Raw genomic sequence first — 13,173 nt, forward strand, 5'->3', positions numbered from 1 at the left:
AGAATCGTCACTAGATTCAGAAATCTACTCTGGATCCTCATCCGATTCAACTTTTCTTGTAAGCCATTCAAACTTTTTAATCAATTCTTCCAATTCAAAATCTTCGTTGAAAGCTGGGCATTTCTTCCACAAAAATGGAGAAAAATCCCTAACCACATCCACCCTTCTAAGGTGTTTTACATAAGTCATGTCGGGTTCTTTTTTTTCGGTTTCAATCTCGACCTTCTTTTCAACAATTTAGACTTTTTTACCTTAGTCTTTAATTCCACCATCTGAACATAATCAGAATCATCATACATTATTAAAGAGTAACTTTACTCTCAATAAGCATCATCACAATATATATACAAATATCAGTAACTTTTGATATCCTAGTGGCATGTATACATTTTTAACTCAAAACAACTTTGGTTTAGTCCTAGAATCGGCTAAACCTGTATGATACCAATAAATGTAACACCCATAACCCATATAATTATACCTATACAGATTATAGATGTCACCCGAATTTTTAAAAACCATTTAATATTTTCAAAAGTGATTTAAAATTTATTTTCATAAAATGATAAATGATATTATAAAAATATCATATCATATGAATTATGCTTCATTATAATAAATTTAATTCAAAAGATTTTTTTGAATAGTGAACAATGAACAATGTACCGATGTACTGCTACAGTAACATGAACAGTGTATCGATGCACCAAACTTTCGAATAAAAAATGTGTATCGATGCACTGCTATAGTAATTTCTGAAAATTACATAAAACTCATAAAAACTTAACCTTTCTTCACTCTAAGGTTACCATTTTGTTTCCAAATTTGTTCAACAAAATAAATTGAACATTATTAATTACATGCCACTATTTAAGTCAAATTCCATCATAGGATGTCTTACTGATATTGAAATATACTCCTTGATGTTGCATGTCCCTTTGAGCTCTTTATTCCACTACTGGCTTTTTACTTACGCGTGAAAAATCATCACACGCTAAGTATAAACTTAGTGAGGAAATTAAAACAATAAACCAGTACAATACAAATCATGCATGAATTTCAATGTCAAATTAAAAATGCCATAAAATCATGTTATTTGCATATCCAATATTTTACCATGATCAAAATAATATAACATTTCTTATCAATAAAGTTATCATTTATCCCATAAGCTCGTAAGCTTATTTTACCAACATACTTACCATTTATTCCATAAGCTCGTAAGCTTATTTTATCAATATACTTACCATTATTCCATAAGCTCGTAAGCTTATTTTACCAATATACTTGCCATTAACCTCATTTATCAATCATTATTGAAATCCATACATTCCATAGGGAATTCATACAATTCATATAAATTTCCTTTTAATATTAGCACTCTCGGTGCTCTATCTAGAAAATCATACGTTTAGTATGCTTCCCCTTTCATTTTAGCATATGAAGTGCCCTATTCAAAAATCCATACCATTAGTATGATTTTGTTACCATTTTAGCACATGAAATGCCTTATGTGAAAATCCATACCATTAGTATGATTTCCTATCTTTGTAGCACCTTAGTGCTTTATCTGGAAATCCATACACTCAGTATGATTCCCTTACCTTTTTAGCACATAAAATGCCCTATTTGGAAATCCATATTTTCAATATGATTTCCTTATCATTTAGCACACTCAGTGCTCCATATGGAAATCTATACACTCAGTACGATTTCCTTATCGTTTTAGTACACAAAGTGTCATTCGGTAATCACTATACATACGTCAATAAATTATGTTATTTTAACCATTACCACATGTATGTACATAATTAAATGCACTCACCTTGACACTTTATAATTCCCAAAATATGTGCCTCACTATTGTTTACAATAAGACCTTTTATACTTGACTTGCTTCAATCGCAAATCAATCTTGATCTGTATAAATCACAAATTCATAATAATACATATGTTAGTATGGTACTAACATAAACATATCCCATAACAATTCCATAATACACTTGAACTCATTTTCTATCAAAATACTCAATACTTAATAATTCCTATTAACATTTGAACCAACTTTTCCAATTTACTCAAAATGGTCTCTTACCATTTAAATTCATTTCCAAGCATCCAAAATATATTCAACATTTAAACATTACTCTTCATCTTCTAATCCCTTTCCACTCAAATTCTAAAGTTTTCATATTCAAACAATTCGCACTACCTTTAAAGAATCAGTATTCTGTATTGATCTACACACTGGAATTTAATTTCGTTTCTTTATTTGAAAACTATACTCAAATACGAAAATATCCATATAAATAAATCCGTCTAATTCATTCTTTACAATTTATGGTGAATTTTCAAATTTGACCAACAAAATCTGTTTTGTGCAGAATTCTGCTGTCCGATTTTCTGACCTTTCCTCGGTTAAAAGTTCATATCTTTTTGTATACACCTTGAAATTGATCCCCGTTTATTTTAAACAGAACTAGATCAATATATGAACATAATATATAAAAATAACCTCCAAATTAGTTTTATATAATTTCTGGTGAATTTTCAAACCCACTGCTAAATTCAAAATATAAAATGTTTTCTTTAACTTCATCCTTAGGTTCTTCATCAATTCTTACAACCAATTCTTTCAAATCACATAACTCTTCAAAACCATAAAACACAAGAATCAACATCCGCTTCATCAACTCAAAATGAACTTGAACATGAACCCTAGTAATATTCATGTCAAAATGTAGAGAATTGAACGTATAATATTTTCCTAACTACACCGAAGTCTAACTCTCAACAAGATTGCTTCAAAATTCAAAACAAAATACCTACCTTGCAAGATGGAAGGTGTCGGCCCTTGGATGAAGAAGAAGCTGTATTGTTCCCCCATTATTGTTATTCTAATGTTAATTTAGATCTAGCACATGCTTAATATAATATTATAATGGAATTTTTTTTATTTCATTCAATAAGAAATTCCATTTTCGCCCTTAATGAATCTTCCTATTCACCATAAAACCAAGCCATCTGATCCTTATCATATTACAAAGTCAAATATGAATTAATTTGACTTTTATTTCCGAAATTCCCCTTAAATTTTCAAAAATTGCGTTTTAGTCACTAAATTCCACTGTTTCGATTAAGTCTAAAAAATTGCACATTTCCAAACCAAATTTCTATGATATAAAATATTAACATAATATTTCCAACCAATTTATAACATCCTTCCAATTTTTGTAAAATTCCAGTTCGATATGAAATACCGATTTCTTTACCGGCTTTAACCCTTTCTAGTTTTTCTTTACTAAAATTCCAAATCCAAAAATATGATTTCTATAAAACCCCACTCTCAAGAATAATCCATCTCTTTATGGAATAGAATTCTTTTTAGGAAATTTATCACTTAATTCCCTAAACTTGTTCCCAATTTTATGCTTTGACCATCAAACTTTCAAAATTTTCATTTTGGTCATTGTCTAAATTTTTGGGGTATTACAATTCTCAAGTGTGCACTGTGATCTTCATTCGTTTTTGAATACACCAACATGTCAATCGATGAACACCACTACAAATTGGTCTAAATAAGGTTGAAATATTTGGTTCATCAGGTCCATGAAAGCAGCTGGCGCATTTGTAACTCTGAAGGGAATCACAATGAACTCGTAGTGGCCATACCTTGTTCTAAATACGGTCTTTGGAATATCTTTATCCTGAACCTTCAACTGATGATATCCCGGTCGCAAGTCAATCTTAGAGAAAATCGAAGCTCATTTCAACTGGTCAAATAAATCATCGATCATAGGGAGAGAATACTTATTCTTAATAGTTACTTTATTGAGCTGTATGTAGTCTATGCAGAGGCGCATTGACCCATCATTCTTTTTGAAAAACAACACTGGAGCTCCCTAGGGCGAGACACTCGGTCTTATGAATCCTTTGTCCAATAACTCCTGTAACTGTATCTTTAACTCTTGCAACTCTTTTGGAGTCATTCTGTATAGTGCCATGGCAATAGGTGCATTTCCCAGCATTATTTCAATATGGAATTCCACTTCTCTATCCGGAGGTAACCTTGGTAATTCTGCCGAAAAAATATCAGGGAACTCTCTGACTATAGGAATTTCTTCTAACCCTTTTTCCTTGGTTCTAGTATCCAATACATTAGTCATGAAACCCTGACATCCCTGTAGTAATAGCATCTTTACTGATATCACCGAGATGACATTTACCAATGGACTCTATTTTTCATTGAACACTACCACTTCTAATCCATCCGAATTGATTAGCGTTACCCTTTTCAATCTACAATCGACATTCGCATGATAACGGTATAACCAATCCCCTCCCAATATCACTTCAAATTCGTCAAAGGGTAATTCCATCAGATTAGTAGGGAATTCAATTCCCTGAATCCGTATGGGACACCCTCGACACATTCTATTAACTCCGTATCAATCAATACCATAACACATTTATCAAACAATAGAAAGGTACCTACTATTATCTCTAGATCATCACAGTCTTTTGTGGTCTTGAGGTTATACACTCGAGCAGTGGAGCGTACCTCCTGCTGGGTAGAAGATTCTGTTTGATTCCTTCCTCTACCTCTACCTCGTCCTCTCTGGGACATTGAAGCAGATCTCTCCGGTTGAGCAGGCTCTCCAACTCTCAAGGGATAGTCTTTCATGAAATGTCCTATTTCCCCACATTGGAAACAAGCTCATATTTTGACTCTGCATATTCCGCTATGGTTTCTTCCACAAATATGACATAGTCTAACTTGACTCTACAGTGCTCTCCCATCACCAGACCCTACAGATTGAGTCTGTCTGGCTCTCATCTGATTTGATCCTCTAGCAGAGGATGCCACCAACTCTGACCTCACCTTAGACCGGAAACCAAAATCTTTACCCCTCTTAGGTGGTGCAGAACTTGATGAAGCCCCAGTTCTTTTGGATGGTTGGGCTCTCTGCTCCCCAAACCGTTCATTCTGAGCTCTCTCTAGAGCTTTAGGATAGTTCACTACTTCTTGAAATGAGGACAGGTTTAGCACGATCAACATCTCCTTCAACCACGGGCGCAAGCCTTCCACAAACCATTCACACGCATCTTTCTTTGTAGGCACCAATTCAGCCGCAAAATGACTTAACTTGTTGAATTCACATTCATACTCGTATATAGTGCGGTTCATTTTCTTCAAATTTAAGATCTTCCAAAAACAGAGACCATGTCACTTGATCACTAGTCATCCTCAAGGTGACATTTGTCCACCAGATTCTCGCTTGCCCACGAAGCAAGGAGACTACTCCGTCTAGCTTCTCCACATCAGAACAGTGGAGTCCCTCTAACATGATTTTCACGTCATTGAGCCAAAGGTTTGCTAAAACAGGACCCTCCTCAACCTCACCTTTGAACTCAGGAGCTCCTAATCCCTTCAACTCCTTCGCAACATTCATTCTTTGAACAGAGGAAACAGTAGGTTGGAAACGCGCCAATATTGCATCCAACGTCTTGAAGAAGACATATTGATCTTGTACAGGCACTCCAGAAGGTGCCTGTTCTTTACCTTGCCTGGCCAGGGCAGGTGAATTACTGCTCTCAGTTAATTTATCATCTCCTGCTTCACTTCGAGAACTATCTTGTCCGGACATCTAATAAGATATAACCAAATAGTTCTATTAGCAAAACAACATACTCATTACTCTTATCAGATTAGAAGTTCTTACTACTATGTTGGCATGTACACTTTTTAAGATACTATGGACTCCAATTTATGCTGAGAATCGGCTAAACTATAGCTCTGATACCAATAAATGTAACACTCCCAACCAGTACCCGACCCAGATACGAATTCTAGATGTTACATTCACTATTCAAAACATTTAAACTTATAAAAATGATGAAAATTCAAACTTTCATTAAAATAGAGTTAATAATTTACATAAATACCGTCAAAATAGTACAAACATTGATCAGAGCATATATGAATTACACTTTCCTATATGACAAAATCTATAGTACAACAAAATACATATGGTGAATTCACTTTTTATCTGATATACAAGTGATGATATGCTGCTCTGCCGAACCTAGGTCTGATCTCTCGCTTCTCAATACCTACGTGTAAAACACTTACACGCTAAGTCATAGACTTAGTTAGGCATAAACTTATAATAATGCATTTCTTACGAATATGAGCATATAACATAATATTCAACTAAAATCATCACTATCATTCATAATTACATTTCATTTAATATGGTTCATTATAACCAGTACTAATACAATAACATATAATACAATACACATACTTTCATATTCTTTATAGGCCCATGTATATACTAATAACTTAAGATATTCGAGTACATGGAGGTTGTGCACATCTGCTGTCACCACAGCTCATATCAGTCCAACTGAGTGGCATATGAAAGTTGTCCCTAAGGACTTATAAATGTCTCGAAGGACCTATGAAACCTCGACTCTTGGTATGCTACATATCTAAAGCTCTCATACATAACATGGGTATTAGTATTATATTTCATATAAATAACTTAAGATATTCGAGTACATGGAGGTTGTGCACATCTGCTGTCACCACAGCTCATATCAGTCCAACTGAGTGGCATATGAAAGTTGTCCCTAAGGACTTATAAATATGTCTCGAAGGACCTATGAAACCCTCGACTCTTGGTATGCTAACAATATCTAAAGCTCTCATATCACATAACATGGGTATTAGTATTATATTTCATATAAGTATGTACTTATGCCATTTCCCTTGTAACCCCATATATCTTTTCTTCCATCACATTCCACATGTGCATATAACCATTAATATCATATCATGTAACATAAGTATTGGAGTACATTCACATGAGTCATATAACATGCATAAAATCATAGGTAAACATATATAACTTATGCATGTTTTTATAAAAACTATAATGTATGCATGTTCATAACTATTAAACTATAAAATTAACCTAGGAAATATACTTATCACAAGTCTTATTTCCATTGAATTATACCTATATTATGCACTCACCTTGGGCTCACTAAATTCCAAATCCACTTCTATGATGTCATTTCTTTTGATCGAATCTTAACTCGGTGGTCGCTCCGAAACTTGTTTACGCTCGATGTCTACATAATCATATATTAATACATATCAGTATTCCTAATAATATACTTTGATTTCTCATTTCTTAAACTAAAGGAAAATCCTATTTTCAATTTCCCTTTAAGAGGTATCGGTACCCACTATAGGGTATCGATACTACCCTAACTGAGGGTATCGATACCTATACAGGTATCGGTACTAAATTTTTATTCAAAATTTCAAGGTATCGATACCCTTTGAATGCATTCACAAATTTTACACTTGAGGTATCGATACCCGTTGAAGAAGTACCGATACCCCCTTGCTCAGATTTCTTTTTTAAGCCCGAAAATTAATCCAAATCAACTAAAACACTTCATATTTAATCCCCTATCATATTCTTAACTCACATCCACATGCTTAAACTCATTAATACTCATTTATCACATCTTAAACCTCAAAAATCCTATCCTCCACATGGAATTCAAGAATCAAACTCAATTTTCAATAAGTTCTAAATCTAATTCTAACATTTCGTACTTTTTAATTCAACTATTGGCAAGTCAAATTCAGTCTCAAACTTCCTTAAAGAATACTCTTCCAAGATTTCACTTATTCCCCTCTTTTCTTTAATCCATTTTATTCTCTTCATCTTATGGTTTTAAGACAATTTAAGCTTTCCTTAAGCTTATTTATCACCTAATGATCAAAACCAAACTTGAATTTCAACTAATTATCAACTAACAATAAAACTTACCTTTACTTTGGGTCTTCACGTATGAAGAAGAAAGGAGAAGAAGATATCTATGGAAGCTTAGATTTTTAACTCCATTGTCTTCCACGTGGGTTAATATAACCATAACCCAAGAATAAATTATTCCTTGCAAATGGCCATTTTGTCCTTTAATTCCATCTTCTTTGTAATTTTAATCCTACATAACATTTTTCATATAAGTCCTTAAATTATTCAATTATTCTACTTTAGTCACCAAATTCTAAAGTTTAACAATTTAGTCACTAACCCGGTATTGAGGATGTTACAACTTTCTTCCCCTAAAGATAAGAGTCGAACACCCCAACTAGTTGTCATCTTGTTCTAAAGGTCCAAATGATATTGGAAAAATTCTCTTTTATTCCGACCAACCATAGTTGGAAGCCCAAGTAGCGCTCAAGATTGGTTGAAATGTATACTCCTAATACCCGACCAATATGTTCTTTCACGCCCTCCTCAAAATTGCTACTAAAAAACAGAAACGATTTGTCAAAATCAACTTGCTGCCCAGAAAAAGTGTCGTAAACATTAACAAATTCTTCATATTATAGCTCCCATCGATGCTGCTTCTCCAAAGAAAGTTTTGAGGTTTAGACGTAAAGGGAAACTTAGTCCCAGGTTCATTGGACCCTATGAGATTGTTAAGAGAGTAGGATCAGTGTCATATCAATAGCTTTGTCACCGGAAATGGAAAAGATACATGATGTCTTTCATGTTTTAATGATTCGGAGATATAGATATGATCCCTCCCATATCGTGACACCAGAAGAGATCGAGGTTTAACCTGACTTGACTTATGAAGAAGAGTCGATTCAAATTTTAGCTCACGAGGTTAAACAATTAAGGAACAAGACTATTCCATTGGTCAAAGTCTTGGTGGAGGAATCACAAGGTAGAAGAAGCAACGTGGGAGCATGAAAAGGACATGAGGAATCAGTACCCCCATTTATTTGCACAATAAAAATTCGAGGAAGAATTTTCTTAAGGGGAGATTTGTATCATCCTCAATATCGGGTTAGTGACTAAATTGTAAAACTTCAGAATTTAGTGATTAAAGTAGAATAATTGAATAGTTCAATGACTTATATGGGAAATGTTTTGTAGGATTGAATTACAAAGAAGGAGGAATAGAAGGATAAAATGGTCAATTGATAAAGAAATAATTAATTTGGAAGTGGTTATATTAAGACCACGTGGAAGTGAAAGGAGGCAAATTAAGTTTCCAGAGTTCTCTTTTTCTTATTCCTTCTTCATACATGAAAGCCCAAGGAAAAGATGAGTTTTCTTATTAGTTGAAAATTTAGTTTGGTTTTGATCATTAGGTGATACTTAAGCTTAAGGAAAGCTTAAGTTGCCTTAAAACAATAAGATGAATGATATAGGAAGGATTAAAGATGAGGGTTTTTTTTTAAATGAAATCTTTGTAGAGAGGCAGTAATTAGATTTCAAGACTAAATTTGACTTGTCATCAGTGGAATTAAGAAGTATGAAGTGTTAGAATTGGAATTAGAACATGTTGAAAATAGGGTATGATTCTTGAAATACATGTAGAGGATAGAAATTTGAAGGTAAAGATGTGTTAGATGAGTACAAATGGATTTAAGTATGTATATTTGAGTTAAGAATAAGAATGAGGTTAAATCATGAAGTGTTTAGGTGAATAAGAGTGAATTTTTGGGCTTAAAAAGGAAAATCTGGACTAGAGGTATCGGTATCGATTCATCAGGTATTGATACTTTAAGAGTAAAATAAGAATACATTCATGAGGTATCGATACCTGAAGAACAATATCGATATCAAGGGTATCGATACCATAAGGAAGATATTGATACCGTGTTCTGGAATGAGAATTACAGAATGCAATATGAGTATCGATACCTATGAATGGTACCGATACCTAAGTTAGGGAAGTTTCGATACCCTATGGGGGGTACCAATACTACTTCAAATAGAAGATGAAATTTTGCCTTTCCTTTAGTTTAAGAAATGAAAATCAGAGTATGCTATTTGGAATACTGATATGTATCAATGTATGATTATGTAGATATTGAACGTAAACCTGTTTCGGAATAATCGAAGAATTAGAATCGATTCGAATCAAGTGAGGTAAGGTGAGTGCATATAGTAGTTGTGTTGATATTGTTTTATGGAAATAAGACTTGTGATAAGTCTATTTCCTATAGTTAAGTTCATGATTTCATATTCATATACATGCATACGATATGATTAGAATAAGTATGTGCATAACTCTTAAGTACATTAATATGATATAATATGTAATGTATGCAATTATAAGAGAACAAATCCAAGTATGTTTAATAAGAAAAGTGATCATATGTGTACATGTGAAGTGAATGATGTGTTTATATGAAAAGTGAAAAAAGAGATATGAAAATGTGAAATATATCTATATTTAAGCCCATGTTATATAATATGAGAGCTGTAGGTATAATTGGCATGCCAAGAGTCGAGGGTTATAAGTGGTCCTTCAGGACAAATTTTAAGTGCCCCTAGAGAGAATTTATTCAAGCTGTGGTGACATCATTTGTGCACAACCTCAGTGTACTCACGTACCTCCTGTTCTCAATAATGTATATGGGTATCTAAAGATAAATTGAATGGAAACTCTTATAAGAAGTTAAGTTTCATATTTGCATATCATAATCATATATGTTATAGTTTAGTAGATACATGTAAATTGTAATGTCATGATTAAATGATAGTAGTGCATGTTTCATAAATTCATCGTTACATATTCTATTATGCCTCATTAATCTGTGACTTAGCGTGTAAGTGGTTTACATGTAGGTACTAAGAAGCAGGAGGATCAGAATTAGGAATTACAAGGACATCATACCTCTGCTAGCAGACCAGATCAGAAGTAATCTGCAAAGTATGTATTTTGTTGTATCAAGTGTGTTGGCATGTAAACAAGTTGTGGATTACACATTGATTTTGTATTATTTTGGTCCAACTTATGTAAATTAACTTTTATTTTAATGAAAGTTTAGATTTTCGTGATTTTTGTCAGAGTCAAAATTTTGAGAAGTCAATGTGACACCTCGGATTCGTATCCGGGTTAGGTACGGGTTGGGGGTGTTACATTAAGTATAGTTTATACACTTATTTTAATATTTTAGTATTAAGCATAAAAAATTAAGCTTTAAAAATAATATTGTAAAAAGAATCATGATAACTTATTTATAAAAATAGATATGGAAATAAAAAAGTACAAAAAATGTTTATATTTATGTGCTAAACAAAAGATTCATTAAAATGTCCTTTGCTTCCGGTATACCCTAATAAGGTTATTCCTTTATCTTCGATATATATTAAAATTAATCATGATTTCACATATTTCAATTTCACAATCTCTAATACATTTTCTTAAAAAGTGATGCTTACAGTCGATAAAATTTTAAACACCAGATTTAACTGAATAGTACAAATTAACAAAGACTAGTACTGTAAGCATCTTCCTTTATACTTTAGCACTTTTTTTTTAACTTTGAGTTATTATATATATATCATGTGTTTCACGCCTTGCCTTTCCCTTTTTCTTTTATTTACATTTGCTTCCTAATCATATACTTTAGCACCTTTTTTTAATTTGATTTATCCTATATTTTAGCACTTATATAGGATTATTGAATAAATATATTTTGATAATATATATAAAAATTAAAAATAATAATTTTTTATGAAAAAAAGAAATAAATTTATAAAGCTTATTTTACTTTTGCACTATATATATTGATTGATTTTATTGTGTGACGAGGACAACAGACAGGTATTTGTAAAGCTAAAGCTTATTCCCTTCTTTATTTTTGTGGAGCCAAACTACAGAAACGTAAAGTGCTTCATGACTCATGACAATTAAAAATTCTTATAAATATTTCATTGTAATTATATATTTTTTAACTGCAAAAAAATAATTATCAATTTTATTCTAGTTCTTTAATAATTTAATTATGCATATATTGAATAAATTTACTTATTTATTTTATAATAGTGAAATAATAATATTTAAGTATGCGAGATTATGACACATGCACAAACACAAAAACTTTATTATATTATTACCTACTTCTTGAGTTCTTTTTATTTATTTATTTATTATATTTCATTCACATTATTTTATTTTTTGATTCTTGAAACATAAATTTATCTTAGATTATCTAATATAGAGTTTAAATAATTTAAATAAATATAAGTTAATTAATTAAAATTTACTTAGTTAATTGATTTATCCCAGCTCCTGTATAAAGTGGGACTGGCAGGCCAGTCCATATTCCATGCAGAGTCGCAAAGTGAGCGGCCGTAGGGGATAAACAAAACCGGAAAAAATGGGGTTTCACCAGTTATGTCTGGCGTCGGTGATAATGATGATAATTCTCCTGAAACCGATTGCCGTTGGAGACACCTCCCTACTATGGAAGAGCAACGCCACTTACGGTTGCAATGGCCTCCTCAACGACTGCCGGATCACGAAAGAATTGGAGTGGGAGATGGATTTCTCGATGACGGAGTCTAACGTTATCAGAATCCTCCAGCAGGGTAACGTCGACCCGGTAACTCCCAACACGCTTAACGGCAACCATCCGATAGTGCAAAAGCCTTGCCATCCGTATACCTGCAAAAGCCTTGCCATCCGTATACCAAGTGTCTCACCGGGAGCAAAGGCAAGGGCGGTAAAGACAAGGGAAAACCGCCTCAATGTAGAGACATTTATGATTGTAGAGGTCAACTAGCCCATTAATCTTATTGGTTGATTTCAACTCCGTTTCCCAGCTTTGTACATCACCTTGTCTCTTTGGTATTCACTAGTATCCTTCTGTTTCTATGTATAATGATATCTCTGCTTCTAATTCTAGATATGTATCTCTCTTATTTCCTTTAAGTTATCCATGGACAGTCATGTACTATTTATTAGATCTAAATCATTAGAGTCCATCAAGAATAACAAGTATGTGTTATTTTTCTTGAAAATGATTTCATGGATTTTTTGTTGATTTGGGTTTATATTTTCCCTTACAACACATTTTATCAAATTTCGGAAAAATCCTCTTAGTTAGTTCGACTTTTTTTTGGATAATTCAATTTTTATTACCCAATGAATATATAAAAACAACAATTCAAGAATACAAACAGTAACTACTTACAACATAACAAAATATCAGCTCGTCAATACCCATTGATTACAAAGTCTAGTATTAACATTATCATTCCTATTAATACTTCTACCCCTTAGTTGGATAGCAACAGTGTGTTTTACAGCATGGAGTAGTGCTTCAAAATTACGTGA

The sequence above is a fragment of the Hibiscus syriacus genome, unplaced genomic scaffold (assembly GCF_006381635.1).
Source record: "Hibiscus syriacus cultivar Baekdansim isolate YM2019G1 unplaced genomic scaffold, ASM638163v2 tig00110926_pilon, whole genome shotgun sequence".
Classification (NCBI taxonomy): domain Eukaryota; kingdom Viridiplantae; phylum Streptophyta; class Magnoliopsida; order Malvales; family Malvaceae; genus Hibiscus; species Hibiscus syriacus.